General features: G+C 40.6%; 1 long non-coding RNA gene across 1 annotated transcript; it reads right to left on the reverse strand.

Moving 5' to 3' along the window:
- Window positions 1-1,248: 1,248 nt before the first annotated feature.
- Window positions 1,249-11,354, reverse strand: LOC137254124 (uncharacterized). The gene is made up of 3 exons (XR_010953984.1): window positions 10,629-11,354; window positions 10,329-10,556; window positions 1,249-1,669 (listed from the first exon to the last, which is right to left on the reverse strand). It is a non-coding gene; the product is annotated as an uncharacterized lncRNA (long non-coding RNA).
- Between the last annotated feature and the right edge of the window lie 8,368 nt (window positions 11,355-19,722).

Raw genomic sequence — 19,722 nt, forward strand, 5'->3', positions numbered from 1 at the left:
TCTAACTCTGCCTGGATATTTTTTACGTCATCTGAATTAAGGTTCATGCACATTATACGACGCGATACGTTCCGCCAAAATATTCGCGTCATTTTTGCCTAATTGGTCAACTTGGTCATGTCGTGTCGTACAACTTTCGCTAGATGTGCATGGCTGCATAAGAGTACATCCCTACAAGACCATGATGGAAATATAGAAGGTGGCGCAATGCGCATGTAAGCATTATTTTAAAGGCAATTTTTACGGCATGTTCCTTTAGCTCTAGGTTTCTCTCTCTCTTTCATTCGCTGAAGAAGTCAAGAGTGACGTAGATACCCAGAACGAAGCAATTTTGAACTCGTGAATGCTCAAAATTATGTGTGCGAATTGTGCCTACAAGACGTAGTCGTTACCTAATCGATTACTTAATTGTCACCGATAACTTGGTCACTAATTATCGTCTCAATGACTTTTACATTGCTGTCGTGAAAAAAGTAACGCACGCGCTCTCTCAAAATAGTGTACGTGTGACTCGCTTTCTCGCTCTAACCTATTGTGTTTTCGACTTTCCTTCTCGCTCGATGTTATTTACATTTAGAAGTTAATTCCTTAAGCTGGAGACATTGGTGCTTTATCGGTAACCGTATCGGTAACCTTATAACAGCTGATTCAACCAACATTATGAGAATCAATGCAATCGATTATTGGTGCCGCTGAGGTAATAACCGTATCGTAGCCAATCAATTGATTTTTGGTTACCGTCGTAACAATAAACAGCTGATTACGTTAGGGATACGACTACAGCGATACGACATACGGCACCAATGGCTTTAAGCCGGAGTCATTGGTGCCGTATGTCGTATCGCTGTAGTCGTATCCCTAACGTAATCAGCTGTTTATCGTTACGACGGTAACCAAAAATCAATTGATTGGCTACGATACGGTTATTACCTCAGCGGCACCAATAATCGATTGCATTGATTCTCATAATGTTGGTCGAAACAGCTGTTATAAGGTTACCGATACGGTTACCGATAAAGCACCAATGTCTGCAGCTTTAGGTATGTTTTCGTTATCGCTAACCAAAACATATGCAACAACAACAACACGGGTAACTGCCTTGCCGGTTACACGTATCGGTTACCTTCTGTCAATTTGCTTTTTCCATGAATGAGACGTGTCCTTTTTGTTTAAATAATATTTAATTAACAAATAATTCATATTTATAATGGTTTTACAATTTAAGTAATTTCCTTATGACCCTAATAAACTTAACATATAAATAAATAAATAAAATATTGATATGTACAAGCTACATAAATACTTTAACGTCCATTCATAGTCGTGCCCATTCTGAACCTTGTTTCGAAGCTCAGAGTGATGCTGCCCAATTTTTCCCGGCTGGTGTTGTTCAACATCAGCTTGCAGAGCCGTATGAGTTTTGTAGGTAAATTACCGGAATATAAGCAGACCCAATTCGTGCTTTCAAAGTTGATTCACAGGTGATGTTGAGCATTTGGCCTTGACCCGTTCCCATAATATGCTTGGCAGGGCCATATATGTGGTAATAAAAAGGCGGAGGGATACTTGTCGCAGTTTTCCTGTTATTTGAGCAAATGTCTATTCTTCTTACAGCCACAGCTGAAATATTGGGAATATTGCTATGCGCACATCGTCAAAATTAAATTACCTAGAATGAAAAAGAAACTAATATCAGTAAGGATAGATTAAAAGTTTTTAATATAACCGGAAAAGTGCTCTATAAATAGGACACCACGATTAGCTCTTTTCGGAGAGGGCAAAGGCTTAGGGGACTCAATGAGATTTCAGATAACCAGAATCAGGCCCTTGCAAAGTAACTTCAAGTGAACCTTAACCGTACCAAGGTATCTTCCGATGGCAGGGGTATCCGAAGATACTTCGCTGTTGCATTTTTAGAAAGCATAAAGTTATAACAAGGGTTAATTGATGATACGAAATAAATTAGGCTCGCTACAAAAACAAAAACAAATAAATGCAGATGACTGTTTAATCCATTATGCGAAGTTCTTGAATTGATGTGCAAATTGAAAAGGCCAAAGTACTGCTAAAATTGCTTTCCCCGAGTAGCCCGGGAACGAAATGATATGACTACGCCTATCCTTCTTTAGTAGCAGTGCCGTGCACCAGTTCTGTGTTGGACAAGAAAATAAACGTTTGGTTGTCTCCAAGTTGATCATATGATACAGAATATACTCGTTTGCTACATCTAATTTTCCCCGATTTTCTCGGCTCAGCAAGGGTATCCTACTGAAAGGTGCATTTGTTGCACCCTGCTGTATGGCCGCTCACCCAACAACACCAGGCACGACGGAACTTGTCTTTTTTTATTGGACGTTGTGGTAGCGCACTACCCTCAATGAAACCAGGCTAATCCTCTTCATGTGTCCGCACCCAGTGGGACCGCCGTTAGGCATAACGTCACGGGGGGAAAGGCGATTTAGTCGCCATTACTTCGTATGCGCATTTCTCTGCGCTCCCTTTCGGCATGCATCAATTTCGTCATTACTATAAAGGCCATCTTGCTCACAGCAATCCAATAATCTATTTGTCCGCACATTCGTGGAACTAAATTCGTAATGGAAGGCTCCTCTCCAAAAACTCTGTTTACAGACAGTCTTTCACCCTGAAAACGAGGGCAGTGAAACATTACATGTTCTGCGCTTTCCAATTCGGACGGACAGCTTGGACAGAAAGGATCCTCCTCTATCCCACGCTTATGTAGATATTCCTTGAAGCCACCGTGCCCGCTCAATATCTGTGTGAGGTGGTGCTTCAGTTCGCCATGTTTTTGTTCGTACCATTCCGCTATATTCCGGACTAGCATGAAGGTCCAGCGTCCTTTTCTCGAATCTTCCCACCGTTCTTGCCACCTAACTCTTGTTCGTGACCTTGCCCTTTTCTTAGCATCTTCAGATGGTCGGCTGATTCCAATGCCATATAGATCTGCCATTTCACCTGAGTGTAGATCTACTGGGATTTTCCTGGATAAAACATGGATCGCGTCGTCGGACATCGTCCAATAAGTACATGCTATTCGTATAGAAGTAATGCGGTAGGCTGCTAGTATATCTTTTTGGTGGACCATTTTAGATCCGTGCCATACTGCTGCTGCATATAATATTATAGACCTGGTTACGTTGGATAATAGCTGACGGGTAGCTTCGCTTGGGCCGCCGATGTTGGGCATTATTCGCCTTAGGGCTCCACTAAATATAGAAACTTTCTCCCCCACCGCTCTGAAGTGCTCCCTAAAAGTTATTTTTGAGTCAATGATTACTCCTAGATATTTCAAGGAGGGCTTTGAATTTATTTGATAATCTCCTATGGTTAGGACCAACTCAACCACAGTCCGCTTTGAGCTCATCAGAACCACTTCTGTCTTATTGCTAGCCATCTCGACCCCATGTTCGTCAAGCATTCCTTTATTCTTCCCACGGCGTCACTAGATAATGCTTGGAGCAGACCAAGTTTCTTGGCCACTGCTACTACGACAATATCATCTGCATAGCCGACAATTTCCGTGCCTCCGGGAAGGTCGATTTGTAGCATCCCGTCAAACATCGCATTCCAAGGAGTTGGACCTAGAACAGATCCGTATCAAAAAGAAGTACTCTGTCGCTTAGATAGCTACCAATTATTCGGAGCAGGTACGGAACTTGTCTTGGGACACCCAAAGTGCACTCATGCCCGTCATGGCTCCAGCGGGTTAGGGGGCTTAGAGTATACCCGCGGTAGGTATGCCTGTAGTAAGAGGCGACTAAAATACCAAATTAGTTCAAGGGGTTGTGTAGCGCAACCCTTCCAATGGGTTGCCAGCAATATATGTGACCCGGCCTATGAAAAGGTGGCTTATGACTCAAAAAAATAATGCAAAAGAAAAACTATTAAGAAACTGAAAAAAGCATTGTTAATCTTTAGCAGCTGTTTCTTTTTTGAGTCATAAGCCAGCTTTTCATAGGCCGGGTCACATATAGCTTCTCGAACCCAATTGTCAACCTCACCAACCCGTGGCGAATCCTGTTTCTTTAACAGCTGAGGCTCTGGTGACCCCATGTTCCTTATGGATCTACATTTGAAGGAGCTTAGTTAGCTGACATCGCTTACTTAAACGGTTGGTTCTAAAGTAAAAACCAAAAGAAATATAGGTCAGGTTGAACGGGCGGGTTCATGAGTACCTCATATAGACTGAATGAGTCCGTAGTGTTACCAGAAGCTTGTTTTAACGACCAAGCTGAAAACCCTATCAACAACGAGGACCTATTTTATAAAATAACTCCGTTGTTGTTGTTGTAGCAATGCTCGCCCCACCTAATAGCCGCGACCGATCACAAATTGTCATCAATATCCTCTAACGGGAGTCCAAGGAAACTTGCCGTTTCAACAGGGGTGGACCATAAGGAAAGGGGTGTTAGAGGCGTTGGTTCCACATTACAATTAAAGAGATGGTTGGTGTCATGTGGGGACACCTTGCAAGCGGGGCATACATTTTGTATGTCGGGGTTGATTCTGGAAAGGTAAGAGTTTAACCTGTTACAGTATCCAGAACGAAGTTGAGCAAGAGTGACACGCGTTTCCCTGGGGAGTATGCGTTCCTCTTCCGCGAGTCCTGGATATTTTCCTTCAAGTACTGGATTCACCGGGCAATTCCCGACATAAAGGTCCGACGCCTGTCTATGGAGTTCACCAAGGACCTGCTTGTGTTTTTTCGCTTCATACGGCTGGGTTCTCAGGTGCCGTATTTCCTCAAAATGCTTACGGATATGACTCCTTAGGCCCCTAGGCGGTGCTGGTTCGTCAATCAGATGTCTGTTGGGATGCCCAGGTTTCTGGGTATTCAACAGAAACTGTTTGGTCAGCATCTCATTTCTCTTCCTGATGGGGAGTATTCTCGCCTCATTATGCAGATGGTGTTCTGGGGACATAAGAAGACAGCCCATGGCGATTCTGAGAGCAGTATTTTGGCAGGCCTGTAGTTTCTTCCAGTGGGTAGTTTTTAGGCTTGGCGACCATATGGGTGACGCGTAGCACGTAATCGGCTGGCTAATTGCTTTGTATGTGGTCATGAGCGTTTCTTTATCTTTTCCCCAGGTACTGCCAGCAAGGGATTTGAGGATTTTATTACGGCTCTGAATTCTCGGAACAATTGCGGTTGCGTGCGCACCAAAGGACAGTCGGTAGCGTAGTGCCATCGACGTGGATGTTCAATATGGTCGACATTTGGGGCGTCCATGTTGTAAATAAGGTCCCGGAAGATTTAGTCGGTGACAATGCCAGGTTTCGCGAGGCGAAAAAACTGGAGAGATCAGGGAGATAGCCGTTTATTTTATTGCATAGCTCATCGATCTCTGGGCCTGGGCCTGTGACCATTATTGTGCAGTCATCGGCGTAGGAAACGATTGTGACTCCTTCCGGTGGTGAAGGTAGCTTAGATATGTAGAAATTAAACAAAAGTGGGGATAGGACACCACCCTGTGGCCCCTTGTTTAATTCTCCTTGGTTTTGATGTTTCGTTTCTGAATTGCACCGATGCCTGCCGACCACCCAGATAATTTGCGGTCCACCTTTTAAGACATGGGGGAAGGGTAGACCCTTCCAGGTCTTGCAGTAATGAGCCATGGTTGACCGTATCAAAGGCTTTTGATAGGTCTAGCGCTACGAGTACTGTTCTATGGTGGGGGTATTGATTCAAACCGCAATTTATCTGGGTGCTAATGACATTTAGCGCGGAGGTAGTGCTATAGAGTTTTCTGAAGCCATGCTGATGAGGGGCTAGCTGCAAATGTGCTTGGAAATAAGGGAGCAAAATGGCTTCAAGCGTCTTTGCCACTGGCGATAGGAGAGATATCGGACGATATGACTCACCTACGTTAGCTGGTTTCCCTGGCTTTAGTAGCGGGACCACCTTGGCCATTTTCCATTTCTCGGGTATGGCAAAGGTGGAGAGAGACAGGTTGAAGACATGCGCTAAATATTTGAAACCCTCTTTCCCTAGGCTTTTAAGCATCGGCATGGCTATGCCGTCTGGGCCCACTGGCTTGGATGGTTTAGCGTGACCAATGGCATGTTCTGGCGCTGATGGTAATTGGTGACGCGCTGAATTTGTGTTTATGTGCGTGTCTATTGGCTCTCCGTCTATCTTTGTCGACCGTAGGATGCATTATATATTGTCGGCAGAAAGCGCTCGCGCATTTTTCCGCATCCGACAGCACTTTGTCTTTGTGCTTAGTCGGATTCGATAGGGACTTTACGGTGGACCAAAGTTTACCTAAACCGGTAGAGAGGTTACAACCTCTTAGGTGCTCTTCCCATTTCGCCCGCTTGTGTTCGTCCACAAGCAATCTGATGCGTTGGTTTATATCCCTTATTTGGGGGTCGCCTGGATCAAGCTGTCTTACAAGGTCGCGTTCCCTCGCTAAGCTCGCGGCCTCCGTCCTCTTGACAAATACTAGAAGCTTCCTAGAACTTAAGCCACTTGCTGCTTCTAGATCCGACAGCCGTCAGCTGGAGTCTTAGCCTGGAAAGCGCAGGGCACGAGCACAGAACGTAATCGATCGTTTCCTCCTCCAACCCGCAATTCCTACATCTGCTATCACTGACCAAGCCTAATTTAAAGGCATGTGACGCCAGAAGGCAGTGTCCAGTAAGAATACCCGTCATGAGTCTACAGTTTAATGATAATGAAAATATAAGAATCAGTGTTTATGAATAACCTATTTTAATTAATCTCTTACAACAACCTGTTCGGTGGCTACATCGCCATGTAGGTAGTGTGGTACTGTATGTGCTCAACCGTGCAAATTGATATTAGCAGTAACATTATTTACATAAACATAGCTTGGTATTTGTGCAGGCATCAATATAGCATACATTGGTCCAGTTCGGTGTGCACCAGCCACTGGTACAACACTTTTGAATGCATAGGTTTCATATAGATTGGATGTCCAGCAGTGCTCCGGTTGTGCCAATATGTAATGGGCTGCTCCGTCTCTTGGTACGGCTGTATAGGTATGGGCGGGTGCAATGTATTACTAGTCTGCTCAAGATCGTATGGTACATAGATGGCTCGAAGACGCCAGAGGGGATTGGAGCCAGAGTTTTCGGACCCAGAGTCAAGATATCAGTACCTCTAAAAGCACATCCGAGCATTTTTCAGCGGAAGTATTCGCCATAAGTTAGTGCGCTAAGCTGAACCTTCAGCGCTGATACCCCTATAAAACAATTGCCATACTCAGTCAGACAGTCAGGCCCCACTAAAAGCATTTGCGGCGTTCGAAATAAAGTCAGCACTGGTCCTTCAGTGCGTAGAAAAGCTGAATCAATTAGGACCACACAACGTAGTACTGTTGCCCAGGGACCTAGGCCACAGGGGAGTAGAGGGTAATGAGCAGGCGGACTCAGTGTTTAATTTGTTGCGTCCTTCCCACAGATTGTCATCCTCCCAGCAGATCCTTGCAGTGGGTCTGCGCCAGACTCTCCTCTTTCAGGAAGGTATCGACCCCAATCCGGGTCCTTCTCCTGAACCCGGTCCTGAGAAATGGGTTTGCTGCGTTTGCCGGAAAAGAATCTTTTTAGGACGGTCAATACAAGGGCCTGAAATATTTCAATGAACTTCCTAATCACATAAAAAGTAGTAATAACTTCAATACTTTTAAAAAAAGTTTATTGGAGCATTGTAAAACCCTTCCAATAAGATAAGGTTTTTCTCTTATTTTTTACATGATATATCCGATACTGGAGCGCGAAAAGGGAATGATAATATTGGAAGCAGCAAATTACAATGCATCCGGCCCTAAGGAAAAGAAAATCGGTCGCCACCTGTAACTCCAGACTGTTCCAACAACTAACTTCGCTGGAATTCGATATTTTCAGTGTTGCTGATCGGAATCACTCGCATTCCGACAGCAGTAATATAACAATAAAATTATATAGTGTGTAACGAAAATAAGGCCAAACAAAAGTTGGAGCAGGGGGGATTGGAAACACGTCCTTTTCAACCTCCCATTATATGTTGAGCTGTGCTGATCGGAATCTTCATTCATTCCGACAGCGTCTTTACTAAAAAAATTGAGAGGAGATTGGATACACGTTATTTTCAATTTCCAACATCCAAAGACATGTTTAGCTGTGTTTATCGCAGACTAGTACATTCCGACAGCTTAAAATACAAATATAATTGAAAAATATAAGATCCAAATTTTGTAGCCTTAAGCTGGGAGCACTGGAGGATTGGAAACGCGTCCTTTCCAACCTTCCTTAAATGAGTGCCTCTAAGACTAGTCCGTTTGTCACGCTAGTAAATTATGCTGATCGGAATCACATGGCATTCCAATAGCATATTCAACAGAAATAAGGGATTATAACAATGAATTGTACTTAGTAGTTTAAGTTTTAAATTAAATTAAAAAAATAAATACTCTTGTCAGTGTTTCACGTGCAAGGGATGGTTGCATCGGACAGGTTGCTCTGGGCTAGATCCCAAAATCCAGCGTCCTCGTAACTTTTATAAATCTTTTGCGGCTCTTTTTGTTCACGCCCTCATTACAATATGTGGAAATACGGCACCTGAGAACAAGCCGTATGAAGCTAAAAACACACACATTACTTCAGTGAACTCCACAAACAGGCGTCGGACCTTTATGCCGGTGATTCCTGTACTCAAAGAACAAGACTAGCAGAGGAGGAACGCTCTCTCCCTAGGGAAACGCGAGTAGTCACTCTAGCTCAACTTCGATCTGGATACCGTAACAGGTTAAACTCTTACCTATCCAGAATCAACTCCGACATACAAAACATTGTCTTGCTTGTAATGTGTCCCCACATGACACCAACCATCTCTTTAACTGTATTGTGGAACCAACGCCTCTAACACTCCTTTCATTATGGTCCACACCTGTTGAAACAGAAAGTTTCCTAGGACTCCCGTTAGAGGAAATTGATGACAATTTGTGATCGGTCGCACCTATTGGATGGGGCGAAGCACTGCTACAACAACAACAGCAGGCGGACAACCGGGAAAGAGAGGCAGCAACTGCATGACCCATCGGGCCCGAGCCGTTCCTACCAGTTGACTCACAGGGGCATTTATTAGTAGAAGGGAGGGAAAAGAGAGAAGAACACTGGCGCAATATGCCAGGCCTGAGTCAATCTAAGTTACTGTTAGGGGGTCACAGCACAACTCGATATAGGGCATTAATAGGCCTCTCGAAATATAACCTAAGAATTCTAACGGCTATTCTTACAGGGCACTGTAGACTGAACAGTCACATGCAAAATCTGGGTATAATATCGAACAACACATGCCGATTTTGTGATGGATCAGCAGACGGCGGACCATATCCTTCTAGAATGCGACACAATTTCAATACGTAGGGCTAAGTTTATGGGCTCATCATGGCCATAGCATTCCCACATTTTATCGCTCAAGCCAAGAACACTGCTAGGGTTCATCAAGGAAGTCGGCTAGGATGAGGTGCTGTGAAGGAGATGTATAAGTCACTGTGCAATCCTCAATAAATTATCTATCTATATACGTTCCGGAAACAAGCACCATTGAGGTACTAGCCCCACCATCTCGGGAACTATTGATATGACTGCATTAAACCTTCTAGGGATTGAAAATTAATAATGAACGCAATGCGAAAGTCTGCTAAAATGTAGCATTCTCCTTGGAATGCTCGATATATAACTTTCCACGTTTTGAAACAGTGATGAAAAGAGCAAAATTTACTAAAATTTTAACTGGCTGTGGGTAATAAGGTGTTGATGTCCTCTATTAACGCAATGTAATGACAACTGCGACGCAGGCAAAATAACAAAAATCTTGTAAACCTACTGATAATAATTAATTAATTCCTCCCCGTCTATGCAGTTCTATGCATACATACATATCGCTTCCCCGGCTCAATAATGACGCAGATGTCAATTTTAAAGTTTCGAGATAACGCACACAAAAGCTTTAAAAGTACTAATTTTTGCTGTGTATAAATTTTATAATTGTATTACAAATAGTTTCCGCGCTAAACCACTTGCGTCGTTATTGCATTCGCACATTTTTCTAGTTGATGCAAATATTGAAACTTGCTTCACCAAAGCTTAATATTTTACAATTGCGTAATTATTGAACCGGGGAAGCGATATGTATTTTGCTCTTCAAACGCTAATTAAAAAATAAATTGGTATTTACATGAACTTGGAACTCTTTCGTATTTGCATTCTTCAGTTGATTATCAACAAAAGCATGACAAATTATCACTAACAAATTCATACATGATGTTTATATTATTTAATATGGTAGACAATTTACTTACCCTTTCTGGTGCGATGATTCCTGAACAATCGGGCCTGACTAGATACGATTTTTTTGCCTTAAGAGAGCGTGCTTAACGCGAACCATATCATGTTATGGCACACCTTTGGTGATGCAAACAATCAAAGAAATGTTTGCTTCTAATGCTTCTAGGATAGCAGCAGCAGCTCCCGGTCGCCACATAAATAACCGTTGCATGCGGATCAGTTGCCTTTTTTACTCCGGCTACCTACTCAATTTTAATTCACATTACATTATCTACTATTGGAATTTTTAATCAATACAAATCAATATAAATTACCGAAGCAAATACTGGAAAACCAAGATGCGCAGATCCACCCTTTTTTAGGGAAATACATCCAACCAGTTTGGTACCGTATTCCAAAGCATGTTGGTTGTGCAAAGTACCTTGTTTAGCGGTAAGTCATTGACAAATGAACCTTGAATCTGCATTTAATTGTAGGTTTCCTCTGGTTTTGGCATATTCTGAGCTGAATCGCACCCCGGCGGAGATGCTATCTATTAGAATAATATAACATTTTTTTTATTATTTTCAAATGCACATACGTATGGATGAAAATCAGAAAGTAAATAATGTTGTTGTTGTTGTTGTAGCGATAAGGTCACTCCCCGTTATCGGCTTTGTTGGTCCTTTGCAGGATGCAGATCGGGTACGTTCCGGGAACAATTAAGGTACTAGCCCGACCATCTCGGGAGCGATTTAGTATGATATGAAACCTTCCAGGCCATCCCGTCGATTCTATACAACTTAATATGGTAACGATTTAAAAGACGGTGCACCACCTAATTTTCATCAAAAATTATCAAACGTTGGTTGTGGAATCAAAAGACGCGCCTCGAGCTCCGTTTTTAGAATCCGAATTATCCGAAAATATAAATTTTTATTTCTGTCAAAACATAATTTTGATAATTTTTAAATTAGGCGGTGCACCGTCTTGTAAAACGTTACCCTTAATGTAATTTTGGGCGAAGGCCGCCAACGCAAAAAGGTGTTCTCTGCAACAAAATTTTTAATTTCCGTCACATGTTGTTATGTCTCACTTTAATTATTATTCAAACAGTCTGGCAACAACACCAGAGTACTAGCGATTTTTGCATATTGCTTCACATCCGGTACTTTACCTTCCTTAGAGTTAATTATATAGTATAATAAAGAAGATTGAAGAATAACGCGTGCAAATTTATTTCAAGTGATATTACATCACAACAAGTGGCGACGAGTGAAAATAAGTAATACAGCAAATACAATTCGAAAATACAAGTTGCAATACAATCCTTAATCATGGACAAGGACCAATTTGAGCAATTATTACAAGTATTTACCAAAACTCAACGTGAGTTACTTCGACAAGTAAAGGCAAATACTAACCATAGTGTACCTATACAAGTGTGTTCACTAAGCGATAAACGTCAAAACTACAAACAGCCTCGCTCACCTGATGGAAATCTCAGGTCTAGAGTCGCATTTTTGGTCTCAACGACAACATTTTTGACTACCAATCGTCTCGACTTTTTCAATTTTTCAATCATTCGACGCATTCGGTAATGGTATCCATTTTGAATTCGCTGTCATTCCGAATCCAGCGAGTGCCTGTCAGAATGCTTGACAGATAAGTCAACACACTTGTACTTGTACACTATGATACTAACCTTCAACAGCAACAAACTTAACCGCAGCCAACGTCGCACATTATGCTGCCGCCATTCGAGACTTTCGATGAAAAGAAAGAAAACTTCAAACTTTATTTACAAAGATTCGAAAATTACCTCCAAATGAAAGGAGTATTTACAAATAAAACCTTATATCATCAAATGCTGGTCAATTCCATTGGCTCTACATACTTTAGGTTATTAGTATCGTTGATCGCGCCTAAAAGCATAACAGATCTAAAGTATGAGGAGGTGGTGGCGAAGCTAGAAACACATTTGTGTCCCAAGAAAAACATACAGCACCGTTTCCTTTCAACATATCAAAACGAAGAACAATCCGTGGCAGATTTTGTAGCATTACTCCGGCGGGACATAAATGATTGTGCGTTCATATCGGCATGTCAATGCCATGCTGCCATTTCTAACAGTTTTCTTCGTGCGCATTCACAGAGAGAGCTAACATAATTCGTGAGCAGCTTCTTCAATCAGAAGAGTCAGATTTCGAGAAACTTGTACAAAGGGCACTTGCTTTAGAAGCGTCAAAAAAGATAGCCGCGAGCTAAATTCAAAACCACAAACTGTCGTGAAGGAAGTAAACAAGGTGCACGGTAGGCTCGCAGGTGCAAGTCGCAGTAGGCAGACGTCAATAAATCGTTCATCATCAAGACAGTCGAAGTGCGCAAATTCAAAATTAAATTACAAGCAATTAGGCATCGACAACTTGTGTATTTGCTGCGGTAAGGACAATCACAAAACGAAAGAGTGTCGAACAAATCGACATAACCTCAAATGCAACTCATGTGGCAAAAGAGGCCACGTTCAACAAGTATGTATAAAAACGTTAATGAGTAATTCAAGCGAAAAGTCGAGTCACAAATCAGTTGATAGCGATTAGGCAATTCACCAGGTATACGGAATAGTTGATCTTTACAAAGGTCATCATGGCGAATTGAAGGAAGACGTGGGTAAATAATACATTACTGTTAAAATTAATAGTCAACCACAAAAATTTGAAGTAGTTTCGGGGGTAGGCTTTACATTATTTCCTCGAAATGAGTTCGAACAGCTCAATATCAAAAAAAAATTTCAACCATCCTCAATAGCATTTCGTTCATACACAAAAAACGTAGTAGTCCCAGATGGCAAAGTAAATATAGAGGTAGAATACAATAACCACCGATCAGTAGAAGAAATGTACGTAGTACCAAATGGGTATGATGCTCTTTTGTGTCGAATTTGGATTAGACATCTAAAAATCAACTTACAGCAAGTAGACAATCAATGTGCAAATAAGTTATCCAACTACCAAATGCGTAATATTTGTTCAATAGAAGACATCATTCACAAATTTCAACGAGTTTTTATACAAAAAGTAGGGTGTGTGCCAAACCTTGAAGTCACACTTCAACTTCGAAAAGACGCTAAACCGAGTTTTATCAAGGAGCGAGAAGTTCCATATACACTACGCGACCATGTTGAGACGGAGCTAAATGATTTAGAAAAATCGGGGATCATATCAAAAGTTGAAAGAAGTGACTGGGGGTCACCTTTGGTAATTATCCCTAAAGCAGACGGCGGAGTGCGACTCTGCGTCGACTAAAAAGTCGGAGTTAACACACAGATCGCGTTTGCAAACTACCCCACACGTCGCATTGACGAAATTTTGAACAATCTCAAAGGTTCCAACTATTTTTGTAGGCTTGATTTATACAAGGCGTATTTACATCTTCGAGTAAGTGAAGAATCTAGCATTACCCAAACAATATATACGCATAGAGGCACGTATAAGGTAAATAGGCTTTCATTTGGTATCAAAACGGCACCAGCTGAATTTAATCTCATTTTTGAGCAAATATTAGCTGGACTTAAAAACACAATGTCGTATTTCGACGATATCATCGTACATGGAGCCACAAAAAAAGAGTGCGCAACCAATCTAATCGAATGCCTTCAACGCCTTAAGGAACATTATTTACATTTAAATAAAAATAAATGCTCGTTTTTTCAAACTAAGATCGATCAGGCGGCCACCGTGGTATGATGGTAGCGTGCTCCGCCTACCACACCGTATGCCCTGGGTTCTCACTCCGGGCAAAGCAACATCAAAATTTTAGAAATAAGGTTTTTAAATTAGAAGAAAATTTTTCTAAGCGGGGTCGCCCCTCGGCAGTGTTTGGCAAGTGCTCCGGGCGTATTTCTGCCATGAAAAGCTCTCAGTGAAAACTGCCTTGCAGATGCCGTTCGGAGTCGGCATAAAACATGTAGGTCCCGTCCGGCCAATTTGTAGGGAAAATCAAGAGGAGCACGACGCAAATTGGAAGAGAAGCTCGGTCTTAGATCTCTTCGGAGGCTATCGCGTCTTACATTTATATATTTTTTTAAGAGCGAATATTTGGGTCATGTTGTTCAATATAATGTTGTTCAATAGAATAGAAATCACCATCAAAAATTCAAGCGATAATAAATATGCCACGACACGCTAAGCAAGACGATGTTAGACGATTTTTAGGAATGGTTACGTACTACTCCAGATTTATTCGAAACTTATCTACAATCACGTTTCCACCAGTGTTGCCAGGTGATGCAAAAAAGAGAAGCTAGATTGGCAAGAAAAAAAGGTTAGAAAAGGCTAAATTTAGAAAAAAAGAAGCTAAAAAAGGCCAGACATTTTTTGGTTAATTCATTAATTTTTTTTTTATAACTTATAAACATAACTTAAGCATAACTTCCTGTTTCAAAACATATCAGGCACATTTTCTTTGACTAGCACATGGAATTACTTTAAATGATTGCATATGTGTATATACATAAAAAGAATATTACAAACTAATTATTTATATAAAATATCCCCGTCTGAAGAATCAGAAGAGCTTATGTCTGGGTATAAAGTTTGGCTATTTACCATAGATATGAGATCATAGGTAATTTCAAAGTCATTACAACATTTAGATAAGCGTTTTAACGAGCATCTAATATTAAGCAGCGCATTAAGCATTTTAATTTTTAGTTTGTTCCTTAATTTAGTTTTCAGAATTTTCATGCCACTAAAACTCTTTCAACCTCCGCGTTACTGAGTGGTAATACTAAAAAACTAAATATGAATTCGCAAGTTCTAAAAAAAGAGGTTCGTTTAATGCATTTTTATGTTCTCGGACTTCCGACCAAATTTCCATGGTGGAGTCTACATTTTTCCATTGTATAGTTATAAGTTTTCGCCACTGCAGCTCTATTAATGCTATTTGACTTGAAGAATAACTATACTTCTCTTTTTCAAAGTAAGAAAATATCTCTGGCTTTGAACTTTTCAACGAATTTTCAGCAGAAAAAGAATTAATCTTTTGTAGAGAACTCATATTATTAGGTATTAGGTGTTCACAGGAACTATTGAAATTATTTTATTTTAGAAATTTTTAAAAATATATTCGGAGTAAAAAAGGCTAGAAAAAAGTCACGAAGCTAAACACAAAATTTCGAGGCTAAAGGCAAAAAAAAAAGGCTAAATCTAGCCTCGAAAAGGCTAACCTGGCAACACTGGTTTCCACTACGACAACTACTACAAACCCACACAAAGTTTTTTTGGTCTTCCGTTTGCGAGGCAGCGTTTTTAAAACTTAAAGAAATTATCGCCACTGAAACAGTGCTAATGCCTTTCAATCCCGAACTGCCAGTAATATTAGCATGCGACGCAAGTCCTACGGGAATCGCAGGTGTACTTTCGCACATGAAGGATGGCCTAGAGCATCCCGTCGCTTTTGCATCCAGATCATTGACTGCCGCTGAAAGGAATTACAGCCAGTTATATCGAGAAGCTTTATCCATTGTATTTACCATCAATCACTTTTTTATGTACCTATACGGTAGGAAGTTTAAACTCATTACCTATAATCGACCACTTACGCGAATTTTACATCAGCACAGTAAAATGCCCGCAATAACAGCATCACGATTACTATTGCCGTCTTTCAGTTAGTTTTACAGCTCCGGTTCACGCTCAATTCTCACGGGAATGCTCTGAATTTGAGAGACTTGAGAAGCAGATGTCGTGAAATTTTCGCTCACGTGAAATGTGATAGGCAGATGTCGCCGCTGTTTTTAATTTAACTCATTCGGCGAAAGGCTAAACAGCGACATCTATTTTTGAAAAAGTAGGTATATTACAGGCCGCGTTGCCAACCTAAAAATAAGTAATTAACAAATTATCTGGCTCACAAATTGAACCAGACTTCTATCTGGATTTATCTGGCTCAAATCGTTGTTGTTGCATTTACATGCAAAATTATTTATCTGGCTCAGGATTTTGCCACCGGATGATAGCTTATGTTATGCTGAATTTCTATCAAGTTTCAACTATGAAATAATGTACAAAAAGGGTTCAGAACACACTAATGCCGATTTTTTATTCCGCGCAGCGCCAACTCTAACAAAGCCATCTACAGACAAAATTATCAATGAAGAAGTAAATGAATTATGTTCAGTATCAATTTTTGAAATTTCAAGTGAGTTCATAAATGCGGAAATTCTAGCGTCAGAAGCTGATAGAGATCGAGACCTATCTAAACTTAAGTCAAGTTTACTTAACAATTATGAAAATGAAGATGTATACACACTTAATAATGGAATTATCTTTAAAGGTTAAAGAGTGTTGATTCCAAAAAAGCTACAACCGCAAATACTACAAGAACTTCACCATACCCATCCGGGAATAACTAGGATGATACAGCTTGTTAGAAGATATAGCCTTTGGAAAGGCATCGATCGTGACATTGATACAACAGTCAAGGCTTGCGAAGCTTGCATGAAAGTCCAGTCTAAACCCGCAAAGGCACCACTCCATCATGGGAGGAGCCAAATTCAAACTGGGACCGAATACACATACAATATGTAGGCCCATTTCAAGATAACTTTTTCCTACTTGTCATGGATGCGAAATCCAGATGGGCAGAAGTACGAGTGTTACGCGATGCTCCTACGACCACAACAATAACAAATCTACTTTCAAATATATTTGCGTCTCACAGCTTTCCTTCGATAATGGTATCCGACAATGCAACCATCTTCACAAGCGATCAATTCAAAACATATTGCAGTACCAACGGAATTTTTCAAAAACTTATAGCACCAGGGTATCCTAGCACAAATGGATTAGCGGAACGCAATGTCCAAACCCTCAAACGAAAATTGAAGGCGATGTCAGCAGAGCCAGGCTCTGTACACCACAAAATTTACGAAATTATGCAAAGATACCGCGCAACACCACTTAATTGCGGAAAAAGTCCAGCAGAATTTTATCTCAATCGACGAATTCGAATCCGGTTGGATGCGTTAAAACCAAACACGGAAAACAAATCAACTAACCCTATTCCAGGCGTGCGTCAACTAAGCGTGGGAGAAAGGGTTCAGGCAGCAGCGATCAGGTATGCGATGAGTTGAACAACAGTAAAGATGACAATAAAAAAATGATAGAAACAATTAGTAAGGAGAATAAAAAAATGTGTACCGAACTAAAGAGAAACGTCAGTGTTGAAGCGAAGTAATCATATGCAGCAGCAATAAAAGGTGGAATTCCAAGAAAAGAAGCGTTGCCAGAAATCCGAAAGGAAGTCCCCTTAATAGTTAGGCCAAATACTAAGCAAGATGTTAAAATAACTAAAAGTGATCTCAATTCGAAAGTTGACCCTTAGGAGCTACAAATTAAAAATATAATAGCAAGACAAAGCGGAGTTGTAATTGTTGAGGGTGCAAATATTCAAGAAAGGGAGAAAAAAAAAAATGCTATCGAAAACAATATCGGAAATAATTACGAGGTGAGAATTCCTACAAAATTGAAGCCAACAATTATGGTGACTGGCATAAACTTCAAATATGATGATGAAGAACTTACCCAGAGACTCAAACAACAAAATAATTGTCTTCCCGTAGCAAATTTTAAAATCGTGAAGCAATTCGAAGTAAAGAAAAAAGATAAAACTTACTATAACGCAGTAATGGAAGTCGAGCCTGATGTCTTACTGGCCGGAAAAGGGCTCAATGTAGGATGAGAACGTTGTAAAATCTATGATTCAGTGCAAGTTCTGTGATGCTTCAAATGCAAAGGCTTTAATCATAAAGCAAGCGAGTGCAAAGAAAAGGAAGTATGCACAAAATGCTTGGGCGAACACAAATATGCTTTATGCATTAAAGAAGCAATAAATAAATGTATTAATTGTATCAGAGCAAATAAAGAATTAAATTTGGGACTAGATGAAAATCATGACTCTCTGGATAGAATGTGTCCTGTTTATCAACAAAAGCTAACGGCAAAGAAGAGGAAAATTGGATATTAGCAACCAACGAAGGCAATTTTAAACACTAAGTCAAAAACTCACACAAATTTCGATAACAAAGTACACAACTTGAAATGTATATATCTTAATATTAATAGTATTACAGCAAATAAACAAGAATTAGAATATCTTATTGAAATAAATAAACCAAGCATAGTGCTGTGCGCGGAAACATGTACAACATCATGCATCACATCAACCAATACGAGAATAACTGACTACTCAGCTACAAAAATTGATTTATTGTTTAGTAATAACGACCAAATACTAACTGAAAATTTGAGTGATCATAGAATTTCAGATCACGAGACAATACATTTCAAGATACCAACAACAAAATTTGTCAAAATGAGGAAATTCGACACCGTAACTAGCTGGGAGTTCTATAGTGCGGAAAATCTGATAAGTCTGCTGCGAGCAAGCGATTTAAGCTCTTTGTATAATACTGGAGTAGAGTATAGAGTTATACAACTAAACGGTATCCTAGCTGAAGCCATGCAAGCATTGACGTATGAGAAGAGATTAAAAATACAGCTAAGAAATAAGTGGTATGACCGCGAGCTGCTAATATTGCACAAGATAAAACTCGACTCCTATAATTTTGCTAAAAACACAGGATACTGGGATGATTATAATACAGCTAAAAGAACATATAAAAAAACCATCAAATATAAAAAGAAGAAATATATGGAAGATAGGGTGCGCGATAATCACGGAGACATGAAACTGTAGTACTACGAATAGGGTTAATGTAATATAAAGATGTAATAGATTAACGTTGGCATTGCCAACAGTACAAAATGATATGTCAAGTATAACATTAAGCACTGTTTGTTTTTCACGACGACACCATTTTGAGATAATAAAGACGATTCGTTGGAAACTGCTAAAAGCGACCGGTTGCATTTTTTACTTGGTGCGTGCTTACGTTTGTTTCGCTTTGATTGTATCTTTTTCTGCTTGCTTATTGCATCAGAAGTGGTCTTCGAGACCACCATCCCACATTTAAACATAATTTAAAACGGAAAATATGAATAAAGTGCGGAAAAATACTCGCTGATGCAGCTGAAAGCGTGGTGCACAGCGGTAGAAATAAACGCCAGAGGCGCAAAGGCATCACTCGCCGCAGACTCAGAGATTTATCGGCTGAAGCCAGAGGATTGTGCCCAAGAACTTCGGAAAAAAGAAATGATGGCGTAGAGACCGGAGCAAGCGGCGGAATTTACAGAAATCAAACAAACGGCGACGAGGTCGCAAACAGCAGCAGCGATAATAATAACGACAACGCAAGTAACGAAAACGGCGCAGACGGCGCACATACTGACAACGGCGCAGACGGCGCAGGCAATGACAACGGCATACAATGCACCGCAAATGGCAACTGTGATCGGCCCAGCGAAA

This window comes from Eurosta solidaginis, chromosome 5, assembly GCF_040869045.1.
Source record: "Eurosta solidaginis isolate ZX-2024a chromosome 5, ASM4086904v1, whole genome shotgun sequence".
NCBI classification, from domain to species: Eukaryota; Metazoa; Arthropoda; class Insecta; order Diptera; family Tephritidae; genus Eurosta; species Eurosta solidaginis.